Source organism: Rhinoraja longicauda, chromosome 4 (genome assembly GCF_053455715.1).
Source record: "Rhinoraja longicauda isolate Sanriku21f chromosome 4, sRhiLon1.1, whole genome shotgun sequence".
Classification (NCBI taxonomy): domain Eukaryota; kingdom Metazoa; phylum Chordata; class Chondrichthyes; order Rajiformes; family Arhynchobatidae; genus Rhinoraja; species Rhinoraja longicauda.
Genome location: NC_135956.1, coordinates 40005512 through 40029114, shown reverse-complemented (window position 1 = coordinate 40029114; position 23603 = coordinate 40005512). Strand labels below are relative to the sequence as shown.

Genomic DNA, 23603 nt, shown 5'->3' with positions numbered 1-23603 from the left:
TGCAAATATTATGCCTGCTGTGTTTCATTGTAACCAGACGCTCAACATCTGTCAGGAAATTCACCTCTTCATTTCACACTGGTACTTCCGTTCTCCACTGCACTTTATTCCCAGTGTAATAATGCCCCAAATCAATAGCATTCAAATTCCTGGACTGAAAACCAACGTATCTTATTTATAGCCAGATTTAGAGGAATATGGGCCAAATAGGGGAAATGGGACTAGCTTTGCTGGGGCATCATGTTGGGCATGGACGAGTTGGGCTGAAGGGACTATTTCCATGCTGTATGACGATGAGTTTATCTTCCTAATCTTGAGGAAGAGCAAAGTGCTGGAGGAAGTCAGCATATGTGGAGGGAATGGATAAGTGACGTTTCGGATTGTGACCCTTCAAACCTCACGTGCTATTCAAATGGTGAGCACTCAAACTGTATTCATCTTCTTCGTGAAATTTCCGAGCTTCAATATAACCATTTTTTGTGTCTTTCAATTTTTCCCTGAAAGTCAGGAGCATGGCCACTCTTACCCTTCACAGATTTTAAGCGCAGTCATAACACCAGACACATCTTCTACTCCCCACCCATTTTACCACTGTTTTGCTGCTCCATTCCTGCATTCTGGACCCCAGAGGAACAGGCAGACTGTGCACGAGCATTTGCCTGGATCACAGTCCTCCCCGGCAGCATCTTACTGTGGTTCGGAAGTATTTCTGTACATCCAAACCCCTTCCCCTCCAAACCCCACAGGAAAGATTATGCCTCCTGTAGGTTTTTCACCAGACAATCTATCTTCCTCTGAGCTCCAGAAAGACATTATCATACACTCTCAGCCTCCATTAATTCATTGGTAACACTCCTCTGCAGCTGAAAGGATCTAGTTCTCACAATGCATAGAAAAGAACTGCAGATGCTGGTTTAAATCAAAGTTAGACACAAAATGCTGGAGTAACCCTGTACAGGCAATATCTCTGGAGAGAAGGAATGGGTGATGTTTCGGGTCGACCCAAAACGTCACCCATTCCTTCTCTCCAGAGATGCCGCCTGTCTGGGCTGGGCTACTCCAGTATTTTGTGTCTACCTTTAGATCTCACAATGATACAAGCCTTTTAGAGCTGCCTACAAATATCACACCTGCTGTGTCACTTTAACAAGTACAAGAATTTGCAATTAATTAATGGAGAATGCCACACTGATTCCAACAAATGTCGGTAGGTAACAGAATCCAACCACATTCTGCTGTGCACCTCATATTTGACGTTCTCGCAAACTATGTGACTTCTACAACCACCACGCGCGGTAACCCATATTACTGTTGGCACACAAAAAAAAATGGTACGTGGCAATTGCTAAGGCCTCATAATTACACTACATAGCAATGCGTGCAGTTAATAAATTTCACCAGCTAAACGCTTCAAATTCGCACAGATCCCAGTTATCTGGACAATAACCTTCATCAACATATACAAGAAAGTTGTGTGTGAAAGGACCTGGGTAATTCAGGAGAGAGGAGTGGTGTTCTGCAAAGCAGTCACCGAATCTACACCTGGTATTTATTCACAAAATGCTGGAGTAACTCAGCAGGTCAGGCAGCATCTCAGGAGAGAAGGAATGGGTGACGTTTCGGGTCGAGACCCTTCTACACCTGGAGTCACTGATATGGAGGAGGGCACATTGACAGCACCAAATGAAAGAGACAAGGTTGAAATGGGTGCACGTAAACCTCTGTCACACAACTGGATGGACTGTTTTGGTCCCTGCAAGGGGGTGATGGTGAAGATATAGGGACTGGTGCAGTTGCAGGCAAAAGTGCCTGGTGAAGAGGAAGCATATGTGGGGAAAGATAAGCAAACCAGGAAGTTACGGGGAGCATGGTTTCTGCGGAAAGCAGAAAAGGAGTGAGGGAAGGAAGATGTGGAGGCTTCTACAGGTGCACCGTAGAAAGCATTTTATTGGGATGCATCACAGCTTGGTTTGGGAACAGCTCCATCAGCAAGAAATTGCTGCGAATTGTGGACGCAGCCCAGACCATCACACAAACCAACCTCCCTTCCATTGAATCCTTTTTGTACCTCACGCTGCTTCGGCAAGGCCATCAGCATAATCAAGGACCAGTCACACCCAAGCCACTCCCTCTTCTCCCCTCTCCCATCTGGCAAAAGGTACAGACGTGTGAAAACACACATCACCAGTTTCAGTGACAGTTTCTTTCCAGCTCCTATCAGGCAACTGAACCATTCTACCACAATGAGAGAGCAGTCCTGAACTACTATCTACCTCATTGGTGACCCTCGGACTATCTTTGATTGGACTTTACTGGCTTTATCATGCATTAAACGTTATTCCCTTATCATGCATCTGTACACTGCGAATGGCTCGATTGTAATCATGTATTGTCTTTCCGCTAACTGGTTAGCACAAATGCTTTTCACTGTATCTTGGTACACGTGACAATAAACTGAAACTGAACTGAAACTGGTTGGTAAGAGGCAAGGAAGAGGGAAACTCTCTCCCTGTTGTGTCTGGAGGGAATAGAGGAGACATGGGTGAGGGCTCCATCTACAATGCATGTTTCATACAGAAAGAGGAAATCTCAAACTACCTGGAGTGGAAAGCCTCACCGTGAGACCAGATGAAGCAGAGACAGAGAAGGTGCAAGGGGGGAGGGGGGGGGATGGGGGTCCTTGCAAGAAAAAGGGTGGGAGGAGCTGTAGTCTTGGTAGCGGCTGGAGTCGGCGGGTCTGTAGTAGATGTCTATCGATAGTCTTTCTCCTGAGATGGAGATAGCGAGATCAAGGAAGGGGAGGGAGGTTTCAGAAATGGTCCGAGTGAATTAGAGAGCAAGTTGGAAGATGGTTGGTAGTGCAATTGATGAAGTTAACGAGTTTGGCCTCGATCCAGGAGGCAGCACCAATCCAGTCAATGATGTCGTGCAGAACGGGGTGCTAGGGTACGCTCGAAACAAAGAGTGTTCAAATACCCAGTGAAAAGAGGGCCCTTGCGAGCGCCCATGGCTAAACCTTTGCTTTAAAGGAAGTGTTAGGAATCAAATAAAAAAAACATTAAGAGCGACAACAGGCTCTGTGAGGCGGGGTAGTTTGGATTGCAGTATATTCTTTCTCATTTGTATTTGTTATCCACATTTAGTGATATTCTCTATGTACTTATCTCTTCCTTAATGATGATAGAGCTCAGAGATCTTAAATAATCATTTCAATTGTTACCCAGAGACAAGGGAGACATTTCCACTATTTATTCATCACTGTTTTCTCATTTAATGTCAAACTATTGTTCATGCGTATGACTGTAAGACCGTGTGAATTTATTGCAGATGCAATATCCTGTGCTAAAGTACCGCACTGCAAACATTGAAAGGCGTGTATTACTGCTTCGAACACTAATACAAGCATCATTAGCAAAAAGCTTATTCATTCTGGCAGATCAACCACGTTAATGATTTCCCTTACGCACATTGCTCTATGAACTAGAATGAAATAAGTTGAGGCAAGGAAATGTGTGACCACATTGCAATGAGAACATCATGTTCAATTGTTCAACGCTCTAAAACTAGAGATCTTTTAGCACAAATCCAGTGGAAAGATAATCAATACTTCGTAATCCAAAACAATCCAGAATAAACACCCAATACAAAGCACACACTCGGAGAACAAAGCAGAATTAATTCCCATTTGTGTTTGCAATTGCTGGAATTAAAACATGAGGAAAAGGCTCCGTTTATTACCATTATTGCCTGTATCTCATGCATCACAAGAAAGCTTCAGATTTAATTGAGCAAAAACAAAATACTCCAAGATGTGCGGGGCAATTTTTTTTTAAACACAGAGTGTGGTGAGTGCCTAGTGGAAGAAACAAATACGAAATTGGCATTTAAACGAAACTTTTGGATAGGCCATTTAGGGAATGGAGGAATATGGATTATGTACAGGCAGGTAAGAGTTTGTCTTGGTATCATGTTCAGAACAGACACTGTGGACTAAAGACTGGAGTTGGGGTGGGGAAGCTGGAAAAGCGAGGTGGGGCTGGTGCAAAGACTGGCAAGAGATAGATGGATTTAGGTGAGGGGTTAGGAGGGAGGGCTGATTGGCAGACAGGTGGAGTAAGTGACGAAGAGTAGAGATGAAAAGGAAACAAAAGGTGTCAGATAAGGACAGATGACAAGTGGAATGTAAAACCGGGGAGAAGGGTGTGGGTTCAATCCGTGGGTGGATACTCTACCCATCTGTTAATCACTGCCTCTCAGCTACACCCAGAGGTGCAGTGCTGCCGGAGCTCACCGGAACTCACCGGAACTCCGCTCCGGCACCTCTGTGAACGAAAAGCCAAAATAAACAGCGGGGAATTTAACAGGGGCCACTCTGGCACCAGTGACAGCTCTGCACCAAAAAAAATAGCACTGCAACACTGGCTATATCAACCTATCCTTTAGATAGTGTAAGATTTGAGAAGTTTTCCCTTATTCTGCAAGCAACACCAAACCAAAGAGCTGCAGTTTGGACATTTTAAACGGGAGACTGGGGCTGATAGCGGAGAAAGGCTGCGGTCAGTTTACCAAGGGATGTCACAATCCGTGGGTCCTAAGATGGCCGCAGGACCTCGTGACCAGTCACAAGAGCAAAAACCTTACAGCCCAGTCTCTAGGTTTCTGCAAAGCCACGGCCAGAACAATGGATGGGTATTGGCCATGCAGAAACCTGCGAAACCAGGTCGAAGTCCAGACACTGGGGCGCTGACATCAGCATACTCACAATGCCCCAAGCCGACCTACACAGTTAATCTCGTTAAGGGGGCACAATAGCCCATAGAAAACTACCTGGTAGGTGATGGAAAACCAGTTAAACCCATCACCTTGCAACGAAATACCAATTAACACCGTCTGGCCATCCCCGGTACCCCCGGGCATAACGCAGGACAAAGGGAAAACTCAATACATATCTTTTAAACAAAGAGATCCCGAGATCTGGCGGGAGATAGGACGGGTCAGAATAGTATAACTGGCCACGACTTTTGGGTTTTAAACTAAAGAAGAAATACTGCAAGAAAACCTGCAAGGAACGCAAGCCAGGAGGAAGACGAAAAAGACAGGCAAGAAAGACACGCTCGCAGCAGGGACAGCAACGCTCGCAACGACTGGCCAGGAACGCTCGCAGCAGGGACAGCAACGCTCGCAACGACTGGCCAGGAACGCAAGAAATGGAAGGAAGAAACTCAGGGGACAAACACGACCCTCACGGAAAGCAGCGGAGAAGCAGCACGAACAGCCAGTAACCCCAGTAATAGCCCCATGGTGAGCATGTACCCCGATCCTGCACATCCTGGACATAGTTTAGTGTAGAGAGGAGGGTGGTTTGAATAAACGTGGGTGTGTAAATGAATATGTGTTGGTCAATTTTGCGATGTGTCGTACGTTCCCCATCTTACAGACAAGAATATGTCTAATAGAACTGTGTCTAAGTATTCGTGTAGTTATATATATGTCTTGTAGAACTGTACGTTTTATGATTCATAGTCAAAGGTATTCATGTATATGTCTTGTAGAACTGTACGTTTTATGATTCATAGTCAAAAGTATTCATGTATATGTCTTGTAGAACTGTACGTTTTATGATTCATAGTCAAAAGTATTCATGTAATTCGGTATGTGTCTTATAGATATGTCTTATAGAACTGTGAAGAGCATTCATGTACAATAGTCCCAAGCGCTCAATAAAAGCCTTTTCCATTTAAACCCTGGTCTTCAAATCTGGTCTGGTTGAGTTTTTCTGCACTATCAACGCTCCTGCATCTAAGTCCAGTGTCTAGAACCGTAGGGGGTGAGTGGGTCGAACCACTCACGGGGAACCAGTGTGCGCGGCCTGGTCAAGGGATCAGAGCAAGGCACGGGGACCTTAGGTCGGGCGAAAGCTCGGCGCAGAAACCCCTTACAATAGGCACAAAAAGCAGGAGTAACTCAGCGGGACAGGCAGCATCTCTGGAGAGAAGGAGTGGGTGACATTTCGGGTCAAGACCCTTCTTCAGACTGAAAGCCACGGGAAAGGGAAACGAGAGATATCGACGATGATCTAGAGAGATAAAGAACAATGAATGAAAGATAAACAAAATAGTAACGATGATAAGGGAAACGAGAGATATCGATGATGATCTAGAGAGATAAGAACAATGAATGAAAGAAATGCAAAAAAGTAACGATGACAAAGGAAACAGGCCATTGTTAGTTGTTTGTTGGGTGAAAATGAGAAGCTGGTGTGACTTGGGTGGGGGAGGGATAGAGAGAGAGGGAATACCGAATCAATATTCGTACCCCTGGGCTGTAAGCTGCCCAAGCAAAATATGAGATGCTGTTCCTCCAATTTGTGTTTAGCCTCACTCTGACAATGGAGGAGACCTAGGACAGAAAGGTCAGTGTGGTAATAGGAAGAAAAATTGAAGTGTTAGCAATCGGCTTCATCTAACCTCCAACTCTATATTTCAGCTTTCTCTCCCTACTCCATCAGTATGAAGAACGGTTCTGACCCAAAACATCATCTGCCCATTCCTTCTACAGATGTTGCCTGACCGACTGAGTTCATCCAGCACTTTGTTTTTGCTCTGAATTACAGCATCTTCAGTTTCCTGAGTCTACAGATTTAATTTTTGATCTGTATTATATTAATATATCCCAAATGGGGCACAACATTGTGACTACAATTAACCTCAATTTGATTAGTCCAAGATAGGAACATCTCTCCTGAGCCACATTGTTTTTAGTATTAAATGAACATTTTGGGTCACCTTGAGATAATATGTGTAAATTGCATAAAGAGTGAGAACTCTTAATATGAGGCTCATCAAACAGTGTTGTCATGCTGAAACTGACACAGTTAGTTCCAGCTTCAAAAACAAACAATTGGTTGCAAATTCTTGCTGTTGTAATATTCGCAGTTGGCTCCATGCAGGTAATTTGTAAAGACTGCAGTCTTAGGCTTGTGATTAATTTTCTAGTGAGGGGCATCACAAAGTACTACTCATGTATATTCAATGTGCTTTACCCATGATAAAGTTTAAAAAAAGTTAAAGCAACATCATATTTACTTTACTTCACAGATAGTGTGGGAGCGGACACTTCGGTCCACCGAATCCATGCCGACCAGCTAACACCCTTGTACACTGACACTATCCTACACACTAGGGACAATTTACAGAAGCCAATCAACCTACAAAGTGATACATCTTTGGAGTGTGGGAGGAAAAGGGCACTTGGAGAAAATCCATGTGGTCACAGGGAGAACATATAAACTCCGTACAGACAGCACCCATAGTCAAGATCGAACCTGGGTCTGGCACTGTAAGGCTGCACCACCATACTAGCCGATAAATCAGTAACAAGAGGTTTGATGACACTGTACATATTCAGGAGACTGGTTAGAGGTGGAAGCAAAACCTTGAGAGGAATGACAATTTCCAGATTCCTCATCTAAAATAAACACAAGCCAGCAGTGCATCTTATGAAGGGTGAAGCTAGTCAGCTCTGTTCCTGATCTTTTAATGTTGTTATAGTATTTATGAATATGGCAATATGCCCAACTGGCTATCTAGTGATATTAATGCATGTGGACAGAGAAAGAGATGGATGCAAATGAACATCGGGTTTCCATCACATCCAATTTCAAAGAAACCATCAAAATTGTTTAGTCATTTGGCAATACCTATGAGTCATAAAATAAAGCAGAAAACTCCTAAAATATTCTGGAATAACATTGGCAAAGATGAACCAGAAACCAGTTACATTGGCTCCCAGCAATAATTAGGCCACAGCTAGAACACTATATGCAGTTTGGGTTGCTAAATTATAGGAAGGATGCAATTACATTGATGAGGGTGTAGAGGAGATTCACCAAGATGTTACCCAGGATGGGATGTTTCCATTTTGAGCAGAAAATGAATTGGCCAAGTTTGTTTTCTTTGGAGTAGAGGAGCTGTGTGGGGTATCTGATAGTGGTATACGCAATTATGAGAGGTGTAGATACTGTAGATAATAAGAAACTTTTCACCTTTCCAGAGATATTTGAATCCAAACAGCATTTATTTTAGAGGTTTAGAGAGGATCTGAAGAAGAATTTTCTTACCGAGGATGGTTGCAATCTAAAATGCACTGCCCGAAAAAAATGATAAAGATGGGTAAGAGTGTCATGTAAGGCAGGGCTATCCTTCGACAGAGGACTTGATTGGATAATGTTCCCTTTTATGGAGGCCATCAGGATTGTAGTAGGAAAAGTGGATAACCACAGGGATTGGAATTCTGATGTACCTGTTCACTCCTTCAAAGAGCCCAAGGTAAAATGTGCTGCTTTACTTAAGTCAGAAGAAGGATTCACTAATTCAGCACAATTTTAATCTTCGTGAAATTACAGCAGTAGAGCTCTTTGAATTAGTAAAATGTCCCATGGTGTTTCACATAGTGTTAGGAGCCAAAACCTGAGGCAGGAAGATAATTAATTGTAAGCCTTCTGTTAAAGGAAAAAAAGTGCTTCTTGCATTATCATGGCCCCTTACAATTTTATACACTTCAGTAAAATCTCGCAGCCTCATTTGTTTTGAATTAAACAGTCTCAATGCAATCATATTTTACCTGTGAGCGGAAACCAGAACAATACACATGACATAAATTGTTGTCAAGGCAATGTTGTATACTTGACTTCCCTGCTCTTACACAAAGTGCTGGAGGGACTTAGCAGGTCAGGCAGCATCTTTGGAGGGAATGGACAGACAAGGTTTTGAGTCAGATCTGCAGAAGGATCTCAACCCGAAAGGTCATCGGTCCATTCCTTCCATAGACGCTGCCTGACCCGTTCAACTGCACAAACAGTTTGTGTTTTGTTCAGGATTCCAGCATCCACAGTTTCTTTAGTTTAAGTTAAGTTTAAAAATACAACATTCAAACAGGCCATTCATCCCACCAAGTCCATGCTGTCCAGCAATCAACGTTCACACTAGTTCTGTTCCCCCACTTTATCTTCCATTCTCTACATATTAGAGTCAATGTATACCAGCCAATTAACGTTGAAACCTGCACATCTTTGGGATGTGGGAGAATACCAACACTCCCGGAGGAAACCCATGCAGCCACAGGAAGAAAGCTACAAACTCCACGCAGACCGCACCTTAGGTGAGGATCAAACCCGGGTCTCTGGAGCAGTGGTCTAAAGCTAGGGTGCACAGATGAGAGAGGTAAGATTTAAACGCGGCAATATTTTCACTCTTGAGGTGAACGAGCTGCCAGAGGAAGCTGAGAAGGTGGGTACAATTACAATGTTTAAAAGACATTTGGACAGGCACATGAATGAAAAATGTCTGGAAGGAATTGGGCCAAACAGAAGCAAATCAAGGTGGATGAGTCGGGCTGGAGGGACTATTTCAGCAATGTTCATGTCATGACTTCATTACACTATTTGGGCAATGGACACAGCATGGAGTTAAAACATAATGTCAGCAACAGCCTCACAACTGGACTTGAGGCCCTGAACTAAAGAGAGAGGTTGGGCAGGCTTGGACTTTATTGAATGTGGAGAGGATGTTTCCACAAGTGTGCGAGTCTAGGACTTAGAAGTCTTAGCCTCAGAATTAAAGGAAGTTCTTTTAGGAAGGAGATGAGGAGGAACTTCTTTAGTCAGAGGGTGGTGACTCTGGAATTCTTTGTCACAGATGGCTGTGGAGGCTGTCAGTGGATATATTTAAGGGAGAGATAGATAGGTTCTTGATTAGTACTCCCCATGTCAGAGGTTATGGGGAGAAGGTAGGAGAATGGGGTTAGGAGGGAGAGATAGATCAGCCATGATTGAATGGCAGAGTAGACTTGATGGGCCAAATGGTCTAATTCTGCTCCTATTCCTTATGATCTCAATTCTTTGGAAAGCAGGAGGATGTGATCTTAGAGAGGTGTAAAAGATCACACGTGGAATAGATAGGGTAAATCCACAGAATATTTTACCCGGAGTAGGTGAATTAAGAACCAGAGAACATAGGTATAAGGTGAGAGAGGAAACATTTAATAGGAAGATCAGGGGCAACTTTTCGACAAAAGGATGGTGGAACGAGCTGCCAGAGGAGGTAGTTGAAGCAGGTACTATAACAACATTTAAAAGAGATTAGGACGGGTACGTGGATAGGAAAGGTTTAGAGGGATATGGGTCAAAAGCATGCAGGTGGAACCAGTGTAAATGTGGCATCTTGGTCAGCATGGGCAAGTTGGGCCAAAGGGCCTGCTTCCATGCTGTATGACTCTATGGCTGTAAACCTTGAATTTGACAATATAAATAAAAAAAGGTAAGACAATACACAGAACCTTACATCTGTGTCTAATTCATCCACAACAAATCTTTGCAAGAACAATTTCAGTGCCTATGCTTTCTTTGCAGTTACAAACCTTGATTTGTTTTGAATATTTCCTCAATTTTCCATTAAATTTGTAATGAACTCTGTTTCAACTACTGCCAGTAATGCAGACTCTACCGTCAAACAACTGTCTTCTTCATTGAAATAATTTATTATATTCCTTCCGAAATCTCAAACACTGGGTCCAATCTCATTGTGATACATGTAGACAGCATTACTGACTTCAAGGCTCAAGAGTGAAATTGCAGTCTGTTTCTTTTCTTCACAAACTGGAAGTGTTAAAGCAAATTGATTATAACAGTTTTATAGCTCTTTCATATATGATGTTCAAACTTATGAGCTTTTTCTATTATTTATCCAGCACAGACTTGGTTTTAAAGAAGCAAGTCTGTATACTACCCAAATTCAGTGTCAAAATAGAGAATAGGAAAAGGCCACTGGGCCAAAGAAATTGCATTTTGAAAAAGATGCAAGACATATTCATCTTCTCATATCAAATAATTCCATATAAGTGCAATTATCTCGAATGCACTAACAGTTATCTTTTCATTTCACCCTAGTAATTAAATCATCTGCTCTATATCACATCCAGCAAATGTGAAGTCAGACTTTCAGCCATTTCAGAGAGCAGTTTAAAACAAATCAGCTTTGCCGTGAGATAGAGCTATGCTTCATAAGAGCAGCAGGTTCCCTTTATTAACAAACATATTGGGGTTTTTTAACAGTTTGATATATTGATCACTGATTTCCAGATGCTGGCTTTTCAAATTCCAGGTATTTTGTTTTTTTAATGTCAATTCTCCATGGTGGAGTTTCAATTCAGGTTTTCAGGCAAATATTCCAGAACTTTGCCCCGTGCTAACTACTGTGTAGTGCAACACTTGACAATTCTTTATCACACTGAAAGCAAGGCTGAATAATGTCAGAAGAACCAGAATCAACTGATAATGCATCCAAAGTGGAACTCTGTGGGTAAGGGGAATGGGTACTTGGATAAGGCGATGAATAATGCCTTTGGTTGAAGAGAATTTAAACAACCAGTGGAGAGAAAAATAGTGTTATGAATCAAGTCTTCTCTGTTACTCTCATCTGCTTAAATTAGAGAGAACGATAGGCACATTAGACCAGTTGGAAGTTTATGCATCTAGAGAACTGGCTGCCACTCCAGTCAAGTGCATAATGTTTCCCAGTGAGTAAACATCTGTGATTATGGCCGCAGGCTTTGAATTTTATAAGCACAGTGTTTGTTGCTGTTGCTAATCAGTCATCTCCAGGATTGAACAAGATCAAATGAGTGACACCATACTTCATCTTCCGCACTGTGGTGAGCGAATCCAATTTGGAAGCTCACCCCTGGTGCCGCCTGAAGCAGCCGTCTGATTCCATTTGTTACAGGATACTATCACCTGCTAACCAAGATCCCGGTGAGCTCACCCATAGTTTATTCCCAGCTGTTATCAGGAACCTGAACCGTCTACCAACAACTAGAGAGCTGTCCTGATCTACGGTGAAAACATTTCTTCACACAGAGAGTGGTGAGTCTGTGGAATTCTCTGCCACAGAAGGTAGTTGAGGCCAGTTCATTGGCTATATTTAAGAGGGGGTTAGATGTGGCCCTTTTTGCTAAGGGGATCAGGGGGTATGGAGAGAAGGCAGGTACAGGCTACTGAGCTGAATGATCAGCCATGATCATATTGAATGGCGGTGCAGGCTCGAAGGGCCGAATGGCCTACTCCTGCACCTATTTTCTATGTTTCTATGTTTCTATGAAGCTGATGCGACTTGGGTGGGGGAGGGATGGAGAGAGAGCATCCAAGTCATATCAGCTTCTTGTTTTCACCCAACAAACAGCTAACAAAGGCCTATCTTTTATTCATTGTTCTTATTTGCATATCTTTTATTCATTGTTCTTTATCTCTCTGCATCATCGTCTATATCTCTTGTTTCCCTTTCCCCCGACTAATCTGAAGAAACATCTCTTGTGATCATGGTGGCGCAGCGGTAGAGTTGCTGCCTTACAGTGAATGCAGAGCCAGAGACCCGGGTTCGATCCCGACTATGGGTGCTGTCTGTACGGAGTCTGTACGTTCTCCCTGTGACCTGCATGGGTTTTCTCCGAGATCTTCGGTTTCCTCCCACACTTCAAAGCCGTACAGGTTTGTCGGTAAAGTGGCTTGGTAAATGTAAAAATTGTCCCTAGTGGGTGTAGGATAGTGTTAATGTGTGGGGAACGCTGGTCGGCGTGGACCCGGTGGGCCGAAGGGCCTGTTTCAACGCTGTATCTCTAAACTAAAGAAACTAATAGATGCTGTTAATCCAGCGTTTTGTGTCTACCTTTGAACCAACCTATGTCCAATATTGAGACAACCATTTTTTTTAAAGGGATTATCAGATTATGACATCAGGTTCCTCTAGCTGGAGACTCGAGAACTCTGGGTGAGATCTCAAGACTGGAGGGCAGACTATTTATAGCATGTACGATGAGGAATTCCTTTATCCATGGACCTGGAAAGCAGTTGTTCTATATAAATAAGGCAGAGATTGTGCTTTTATTTCATATTTTTCATATTTCAGATACAGGGCGGAAACAGGCCTTTTCGGCCCACCAAGTCCGCGCCGCCCAGCGATCCCCGCACATTAACACTATCCTACACACACTAGGGACAATTTTTACATTTACCCAGTCAATTAACCTACATACCTGTACGTCTTTGGAGTGTGGGAGGAAACCGAAGATCTCGCAGAAAACTCACGCAGGTCACGGGGAGAACGTACAAACTCCTTACAGTACAGCACCCGTAGTCAGGATCGAACCTGAGTCTCCGGCGCTGCATTCGCTGTAAAGCAGCAACACTACCGTTACGCCACCGTGCCGCCCATTCTGAGCACAAAAAGGAAAACTCAGAGTGCAAAGGAACCATAAGGCAAAAGAGATGATATGGAATCACTCATGATCTTACCGATTGGCAGAAGAGAATAAAAGAAGCTTATGGCCTAATGCTGATCCGATTTACTATTTTAAAAATATTCCCCTCTTACAGATTCGAAATCGAATCATTCAATTTTAACAGAAGTAAAGTTCCACTGCTGGGAGTGACATACTGGAGTGGTGCCATCTCAGAGCCAGACACCTAAGTTAGGTTCCAAAGAGTGTGGATGGAGCCTGTGCCTTCTCTCCACAACCAAATCGGAATCCTCAAAGTGCGGCAGTTTCCTCTCCTTCCTCAAAGATATGCTGGTAAATTAATCAGCTACTGAAAATTACTCCCTTGTGTACGTTAGAGGCAGCAAGAGTCAAAGTTGAGTAGGTGTGTGAGAATGAGTAGGTTGCAGGGAGTGGGAAGGTGGCGAATTAGACTCATGGTATTGCTCCACCAATAGTGGAGCAATGGTAGAGCAATGCCTGGAAGTCATCATGAACATAGGGGCCAAGGATCAAAACTTCTATTTCTGTTCTCAAGTATCTTTACTATGGCTTTGGGACCACCAATCTTTCATAAAATGCTACACACCAAGGTACAAGAAGTTTATATATCAAGGTAATAAAAATAAATATTTTGTGTGGTATTGTTCTGACTGTGTACTAGGAATCAGATTTCTTCTGAACTGTAATTTCCACCTTAGAAAATTGACCTAAATTAAACCAGCTAACGTTGTGAGCGTTTCCTGACAGCATTTGGACCTTGTGAATGACTGTCAATCTACATAATAAGGCCATGATGCAGTTTCCCTTGAAACAGAAAATAAATCCCAAGCAATTCTTGAACGACTCTGTTAGATTATTATCTAATTCAACATCATCGAATTGAAGAAAAAAAAAATTAGGCCTCACAAACGTGGTCATGCTTTAAAATCATGGAGCAGATTTTAGATACCAACACCCTAAAAAGCACAACTTTTTCTAGGTCAAACTAAGAAATGCTGGTTGCCAAACAGATAATTCACTTTCCAATATCTGTTTCTATATCTTCTGTTTGAATGATACCTATAGCTTGAAGATTTCCAGACATGGGTAGTGACAGGAAACAGTATGCAACAGGTATCCCAACATCAATTGCACAAAATTAATTTGCATTTCAGGGTTTGTACCACCAGTACAAACAAGTCTTAATGTGACTATTGACGACAGCTTCTGCATTGACTAAAGGGAAGTTGCAGCCAAGTTGGGCCAAAGGACCAGTTTCCACACTGTATCACTCTATGAAAGCAAATTTACCTGCTCCACGGGCATTGAATCTGAATGTTAAGCCTCTCTCAAAAAGGTCCTGCCATCTGACACCACATCACTGTTGCCACACACCAAACCCAGTCTGACTCTCCCAATCATTTTCCACTCCAACACTGACTAATGGAGGAAAGGCCTTGAAGAATATGTGCTGTAGGACCTTTCTAATCTCGAGTATCGAGTCATACTGCTTGGGAAGAAAGAAGGACACTCATAGACCCTTCATGAGTTCATCATCCAGTGCTGGATTAAGGAGGCATTTAAAATGCTAAAGAGTCGGGGTTTTTTTTCATTTTTTCTTCCTGAGTAACTTGACTCCTTCCTTTGAATATAGCTCAATGTCCATTGAATTACACAATGTCCAGTTGAATTAACCATGTGATTCAGGAAACATAACAACCAATTTGTATCCAGCAAGTTCCAACCCCACATAGCAAGATGATAATAACGCAATCCTGGTGTTTTAGGGATGTATTTTGAGGTAAAAATATTGGCCAAGGCACTGAGGACAACTCATCTGCACTTCTTCAAAATAATGCCATGGGATTTCTCATGATCGCCTGAGAGAAAACGGGACTTCAAGTTTAATATTTCACTAATAAGGCTGCACTACTTCAGCTTCCAGCAGTTACTTGCACCAGTCTCTAGAGAAATAAACCTACAACTTTCTTAGGCAAGGGCAAAAATAGGTCATAAGGTCATGTGATAGAAGTAGAATTAGGCCATTTGGCCCATCAAATCTACTCCACCATTCAATCATGGCTGATCTATCTCTCCCTCCTAACCCCATCCTTCTCTCCATAACCTCTGATACCTGTACAAATCTAGAATCTATCTCTGCCTTAAAAATGTCAACTGACGGCCTCCACAGCCTTCTGTGGCAAGAATTCCACATATTCACCACCCTCTGACTAAAGAATACTGCCTTCTGAGCCAGGTGAGAGAGTTTTGACCTTACTGGTACATGTGATTTGAGACCTGTACTTTATTCACATTGTTTGAGTAAAACATAGCCTGGAATAATAACCCAGTTGGTGTCAATCCCAATTTCTGATCATTTTTGAAAAAGGTCATTAATTTTTCTCATCGAGATCAACTTCAGGCTTTTTTACCCAAATAAAGGCGTTTTAGTTTATTGTTTTATTAAATTTATTATGTTATCTTTGAGTTCTGTGTTAACAGACCTGCTCTGCTACTGCAGATCATAATTTCATTGTTCTGTTTTCAGTACAAATGACAATTAAATACTCTTGACTCTTGTAAATCCCCCACCGCTCCCCTCCCCCCCCCCCCCCCCCCAAGGTGTCCCCCAAGGCTCAGTCCTTGGCCCCCTCCTCTTCATCCTCTACCTGTTCCCCCTTGGTCAATTAATCCGCCGTCATGGTCTCAACTTCCACTGCTTCGCCGATGATATCCAGCTCCTCATCTCCACCAAGTCAATCTCCCCCACCACACACTCTACACTGACAAACTGCATCACTGAAATAAAATCTTGGCTTCAATCAAATTTCCTCAAACTCAATTGCAACAAATCTGAAATCATCATCATTGGTCCAAAAACGCTCACCAAATCCACCCAAAACTTCATCCTCAACATTGATGGTCTCCCAGTATCCACCTCACCTCACATCCGGAATCTTGGAATCATCTTTGATCAAGCCCTCTCCTTCGACAAACACATCAAACACATCACAAAGACAGCCTTCTTCCACCTCAAAAACATTGCCCGTCTCCGTCCATCCCTCTCCTCCACAGCTGCAGAAACCCTCATCCACGCCTTCATCACCTCCCGTCTGGACTACTGCAACAGCCTCCTGTTAATGGCGCACCCTCAAAAATCATCAGTAAACTTCAATACATTCAAAACTCCGCTGCCCGTCTACTCACCCACACCCCGATCCGTGACCATATCACCCCCGTCCTTTACAAACTCCACTGGCTCCCCATCCCCCAGAGAATCCAGTACAAAATCCTCCTCATAACCTACAAAGCCCTCCATAACCTGGCCCCATCCTACCTGACCGACCTCCTCCACAGGCACACTCCCACCTGCACCCTCCGCTCTGCTGCTGCCAATCTCCTATCCCCCCACATCCAGACCAAACTCAGATCCTGGGGGGACAGGGCTTTCTCCATCGCTGCTCCCACCCTATGGAACTCACTACCCCAAAACGTTAGAGACTCCTCCACACTCACCACATTCAAAACATCGCTGACGTCTCACCTGTTCAGTACTGCCTTCAACCACTGAAGGTCACCTCACCTTCTGTCTCCTTTCTCTGTTCGTTTATTTATTTACTTATTTATCTATTTATTAATTTCCCTATGTTCTCTAAATCTCTGTAAAATACATTATTATTATTATTATTGACAATGATGAGGATGGGAATGTATGAGGCATGATTAATGCTTTGATGAAGTCACTAACAAAGGTGGTATCATAGACAGTAAAGAATGTTAGTAAGAATTACAGCAGGATCTTGATCAGCTGAGCAGATGCTCTGAGGAATGGTTAATGGAGTTTAATTCAGATAAGTGTGAGGTATAGCATTTTGAGAAGTCAGACCAGGGCAGGATCTTCACACTGAAAGGTAGGGCCTTGGGGAGTGCTGTAGTGCAGAGGGATTTAAGAGTACAAATACAAAGTTCCATGAAAGTGATGTAGGCTTTTGGCACATTTGACTTCATCGGCCAGGGAATTGAGTGTAGAAGTCGGGACATTATGTTGCAGTTGTACAAGACGTTGGTGAGGCCTCACTTGGAGTATTGTGTTCAGTTTTGGTCACCGTGCTATAGGAAAGATGCCATTAAGCTGGAAAGGTACAGAGAAAATCTACAGGGATGTTGCCAGATCACAAGAGCTTGAGCTATATGGAGAGGTTGAAAGCCAAGGACTTTATTCCTTGGAGTGCAGGGGGCTGGGGAATAATCTTACAGAGATGTATAAAATAATGAGATGAGTAGATAGGGTGAATGCAGAATGCATTTTTCCCAGGGTGAGGAATAAAGAACAAGGTTACGAGGGGAAATATTTAATAGGAATCTGAAGTGCAACTTTATCACATAGAGGATGGTGGAACAACCTGCCAGAGGAAGTAGTTGCGAGAAGTACAATAGTAACATTTAAAAGACATTTAGATTGGTACATGAGTGGGAAAGGTTTAGAGGAATATGGGCCAAATGATTTTTAATGGGACAATCTTAGACGGGGATTCTTGGTCAGCTGAGTTGGGATGAAGAGCCTGTTTCCGTGTCCGATGACTCGAGGAAGTAAATAGCTGGAAGCAGAGTTGTGTGAGTTCTAAACTAAGAATATTTCAATTTATGGGAAAGAATAAGTACAGAGACAATTAACATGAGACTGCCATCAAGACGAGAGAACGTGTTGAGAATGCATCATCGAGGAGCGAAAGAGAAAACGGGGAACTATAGACCAGTTAGCCTGACATCGGTGGTGGGGAAGATGCTGGAGTCAATGATTAAAGAATTAATAACGGCGCATTTGGATAGCAGTAAAAGGATTGGTCCAAGTCAGCATGGATTTAAGAAGGGGAAATCCTGCTTGACTACTTTTTTGAGGATGTAACAAGCAACATGGATGAAGGAGAGCCAGTGGATGTAGTGTATCTGGACTTTCAGAAAGTCTGGACTTTGATAAGGCCCCACACAGAAGATTAGAGAATTGGCTGGCAGACAGGAAACACAGGTCGAAACGGTCGCTGTGGGAGGCCCGCGGGGACCTGGAGCCCGGGTAAGTGACGGTCAGCCCAGTCAGCGGATGGCCGGGGAGGGCGTGGGCGGCTGTGAAGGGGTCGGGAAGGACGTGGGCGGCAGTGGCGGTGCAGAGGCCTCGGTCTTCGGCGGCAGCGGCCCCGGGGAGGCGGTGGAGGTCGGCGGCAGCGGCAGCGGCCCCGGGGAGGCGGTGGAGGTCGGCGGCTGCGGCGGTGGAAGCCTCAGGGGGGCCTCGATCGTCGGCGGCAACGACCCCAGGGAAGCGGTGGAGGTCGGCGGTGGTCGCAGCGGACCCGGGCAAGCGGTGGAGGTCGGTGGTGACGGCCTCAGGTAGGCCTCGGCAGTCGGCGGTGGCGGCCCCGGGGAGGCGGTGGAGGTTGGCGGCGGCAGCCTCAGGTAGGCCTCGGCAGTCGGCGGTGGCGGCCCCGGGGAGGCGGTGAGGAGCGGTACTGCACCTAGTGGCAGTAATGGCGTCGCGGGCCTCTACCTCGTGGTGTGCCGGCCGGCGGTGCGGAGCAGCGGTGGAGTTGCGGGCCTGCGGGCGGTCGAGTCGCTGCCGAGGAGTGTCGGTGGAGGCAGCCGTCTGGAGGCGGGATAGTTTGCGAGCCTTCGTGGAATCCAGGTAGGTGAAGAATCGAGTGTTGAGGGCGTGGATCCGGCGTAGGATGAAGTATAGTTGGGGCCCGTTGCAGGTGTGGGTTAGTGAGGCCCGGAGCTGTGGGAGAGTCAGAGAGAGGGCCTGCTGGTGGCAGGGTACAACGCAGGGCACGGAAAGAAAACTGTTCAGAGAAGTGGCAGATGGTCTGTTGGAACTTGATCTAATAGGAACCTGAGGGGCAACAGTTTCACTCAGAGGGTGGTAGGTATATGGAACAAGAGGAGGTAGTTGAGTCAGGTACTATAACAACATTTAAAAGACACTTGAAGAGGTACATGGGCAGGAAAGGTTTAGAGGAAGATGGGCCAAACATGGGCAAATGAGACCCAGTTGGGGCGGCACGGTGGCACAGCGGTAGAGTTGCTGCCTTACAGCGAATGCAGCGCCGGAGACTCAGGTTCGATCCTGACTACGGGCGCCGTCTGTACGGAGTTTGTACGTTTTCCCCGTGACCTGCGTGGGTTTTCTCCGAGATCTTCGGTTTCCTCCCACACTCCAAAGACGTAAAGGTTTGTAGGTCAATTGACTGGGCAAATGTAAAAATTGTCCCTAGTGTGTGTAGGATAGTGTTAATGTGCGGGGATCGCTGGGCGGCGCGGACCCGGTGGGCCGAAGGGCCTGTTTCCGCGCTGTATCTCTAAATCTAAAAAATCTAAATCTTGGTCGGCATTGATGAGTTGGGCCGAAGGGCCTGTTTCCATGCAGCATGACTCTATGACTCTCTGTGTGCATTATGAACTATAGGTAGACTAAATAATAATTCAAACATATTAAATGAATTCCCATTTATTTTGTCCTTTTCCAGCCTTCTACTGGAGTTTGTATGAACAGGTGCTTTCATGAATGATGTATTTTAGTTCTTAATAGGTACCATCTATGTTAATTGACAATTGAATGAAAAATAATCTTGGTGAAACCTTAGTGTGGAGAGACTGGTCGCCCATGTTATCCAAAGTGACTGAGATGAGGAAAAACCTTTTCAGTCAGAGAGTTGTGAATCTGTGGAATTCTCTGCCTCAGAAGGCAGTTGAGGCCAATTCTCTGAATGCATTCAAGAGAGAGCTAGATAGAACTCTTAAGGATAGCGGAGTCAGGGGGTATGGGGAGAAGGCAGGAACGGGGTACTGATTGAGAATGATCAGCCATGATCACATTGAATTTGCTGGCTCAAAGGGCCGAATGGCCTCCTCCTGCACCTATTGTCTATCGTCTATTGTGACTATTTTTCTCCCAATCATATGACACCAAGCACTTTTCTGACTTAGATTCCTCTCATAGAGTATTCCGTTTATGTCAAAAAATCTTTCGGAGTAAATTTCTGGAACAACAAATTGGTGTCTTCTATCACCGTTTCCCCCTAGAACTCTTTCCCAATCGGGTCAGTATTAGTCTATATCATGCTGCCAATCATGATCAAAATAGCCTTTCAAGAACTTGGCAGCATGCACTCTCAAAACATAAATTCCAATAACTCCTCTTGACTCTGTATGTACCACACGATTAAAATGTACTTCCTTTATTATTGACGATGTATTCTTCAGTTACATTGCTATTTGAATTGACAACGTTGTGTAGACTGCACTGTTGGAATGAATTTAGAGACACTACTCTCAGGAGAATATTTTAAAATATGGTCCATGCAATTACCTTCACTTGTGGATTGTCTCAATTTGATTTATTCCTATCAGCATTAAATCTTCACATGCTCGGATTTTTGTCATGGCAACCAAACAAAAGCCAGAACAAAGGCCAGGAGATTTCATCAGTATTAAATGGAACAGTAGTCGTTAACTCTTCCACAATAATACATTCCTACATTTCCCAACCACAGTGAAAGGAAACTCATTTAAGTGTAGAAACTAATTTAAGTACTCCAAAGACGTACAGGTATGTAGGTTAATTGACTGGGTAAATGTAAAAAATTGTCCCTAGTGGGTGTAAGATAGTGTTAATGTGCGGGGATCGCTGGGCGGCGCGGACTTGGTGGGCCGAAAAGGCCTGTTTCCGCGCTGTATATATATGATATGATATGATATGAAAGAGTAGGAATAAACGGGTCATTTTCTGAATGTCAGGCAGTGGTGACAGGAGGCCCGCAAATTTGCAGATGTCACAAAGCTGGGTGGTAGTGTGAACTGCAAAGAGGATGTTAGGAGGCTGCATGGCATGGCAGATGCAGTATAAAGTAGATAAATGTGAGATTATCCACTTTGGCGGCAAAAACAAGGAGGCAGATTATTATCTCAATGCGATCTGGGTGTCTTTGCGCACCAGTCACTGAAAGTAAACATGCAGGTACAGCAGGCAGTGAAGAAAGCTAAAGGCATGTTAGACAATAGACAATAGGTGCAGGAGTAGGCCATTCGGCCCTTCGAGCCAGCACCACCATTCAATGTGATCGTGGCTGATCATTCTCAATCAGTACCCCGTTCGTGCCTCCTCCCCAAACCCCCTGACTCCAATATCCTTAAGAGCTCTATCTAGCTCTCTCTTGAATGCATTTAGAAAATTGGCCTCCACTGCCTTCTGGGGCAGTGAATTCCACAGATTTACAACTCTCTGACTGAAAATGTTTTTCCTCATCTCCGTTCTAAATGGCCTTATTCTTAAACTGTGGCCCCTGGTTCTGGACTCCCCCAACATTGGGAACATGTTTCCTGCCTCTAACGTGTCCAACCCCTTAATAATCTTATATGTTTTAATAAGATCCCCTCTCATCCTTCTAAATTCCAGTTGGCCATTCATAACGAGAGGATTTGAGTAGAGGAGTAAAGAGGTCCTTCTGCAGTTGTATAGAGCCCTGGTGAGAGCACATCTGGAGTATTGTGTGCAGTTTTGGTCTCTTAATTTGAGAAAGGACTTCCTTACTATTGAGGCAGTGCAGCGTAGGTTCACAAGGTTAATCCCCGGGATGGCGGGACTGTCATATGAGGAAAGATTGGAAAGACTGGACTTGTATTCACTGGAATTTAGAAGGATGAGAGAGGATCTTATAGAAACGTATAAAATTATAAAAGGACTGGACAAGCTAGATGCAGGAAAAATGATCCCAATGTTGGGGGAGTCCAGAACCAGGGGCCACAGTCTAGGAAATAAAGGGGAGGCCATTTAAAACTGAAGTGAGAAAAAACTTTTTCACCAAGAGATTTGTGAATTTCTGGAATTCCCTGTCACAGAAGGCAGTGGCGGCCAATTCACTGGATGAATTTAAAAGAGAGTTAGATAGAGCTCTAGGGGCTAGTGGAATCAAGGGATATGGGGAGATGGGAGGCACAGGTTGCTGATTGTGGATGATCAGCCATGATCACAATGAATGGTGGTGCTGGATCGAAAAGCCAAATGGCCTCCTCCTGCTGCTATTTTCTATGTTTCTATGTTTCTATAGATGTGTTCCTGGTCAGAATGTGAAACTGTGGGGACCAATGCATGCAAATAACATTGATGAATTTTAAGCGGAGTCCAGATTTGCAGGTGAGGAAATAAATGTGTTATGCTGAGTTATGCTGATAGTTAGACGGAGAAGGTTGGACGTAGGCACAACTGAAGCATGACATTGGCAATGGACTTTGTAGGGCTCAATGGCCTGTTTCTCCTGTGCTTATTCAATGCACAAATCCCTCATTCCTTTCTGCCGAGGTCTCTTTCTTTCTCCACACATGATATCTGTCTATTTTCTTTCAAAGTGGCACCATTACATTTGTTCTTCTGTCTGTTCTACAATGTTTTCTCTAACACAGCAGGTTACTGGTAAACACTTGTAAAACTTCCCATCACTAAACAATTCTGCAGTTGTCAAGTCACTGCAGGAGTATGTCACTGGTCAATCATGTCAGCCTCAAAGTATATAAGTAATATATAGATGGGGTGCCTAATTAAAAAAATGCCTCATTCTTTCAACTCAGCCAATTACAAGGGAGTCTATTGAATGATAAAAGCTACCTTCAGGTTCAACCGTCTTCTAAGGATGTATTTACTGTGAATTCCACCCGCCAGCTGTTAATCACTGTATACATGCCAGAACATTCAGCACCTTGCTAAAACCATAGTAGCTTTGAGACTCATGCTGTGAACCAGCATTAACCAAAGACAGATTCCAGATGCTTTCTGACATAAAATGCACTCTTGCTCACTGCAGCACCCGCTGTGCAGGCTTGCTGTGGCCAGATCGGCTGATTGCAAACTGGAGTCCTAGTCATGCCCTTGACTGACAGCTCCAATAACAGATCTCTGCCGAGTTAACTCAGCGTAGTTAAGATGCTGTTGCAGCCCAACAACTCAGATCAGCATCTTAAGTCTGCAGCTCCCTCATTTTGAATGCTTTGCAACAACTCCTGTTCGGAAGCAAAGGCCAAAGACCAGCAAAGGATGAACAGCTTACCCATATTAATAATGCAAGCGCAGAATATGGGTGTTCTGGCAGGGTAAAAAGGACGACTCTGGTACCACAGCAGTTGTAACACCAGGTTAGACACAAATTTGAAAAGTTATGTTTAAAACACCCAATCATTGACAGTAATTGGAAGTGAGGGGTAAAATGAAGAGGATAAAGAACACCCTTGCAGCATGCACATAATTCACAATAATTTTCCTGTGTTTTATATGA

General features: G+C 44.0%; 1 protein-coding gene across 3 annotated transcripts in view; it reads right to left on the bottom strand.

Annotated features, from left to right (window-relative positions):
• Window positions 1-23603, bottom strand: part of fam135b (family with sequence similarity 135 member B) — a 306137-nt gene that overhangs the window by 168989 nt on the left and 113545 nt on the right. The gene's annotated exons all lie outside the window — the stretch shown is intronic.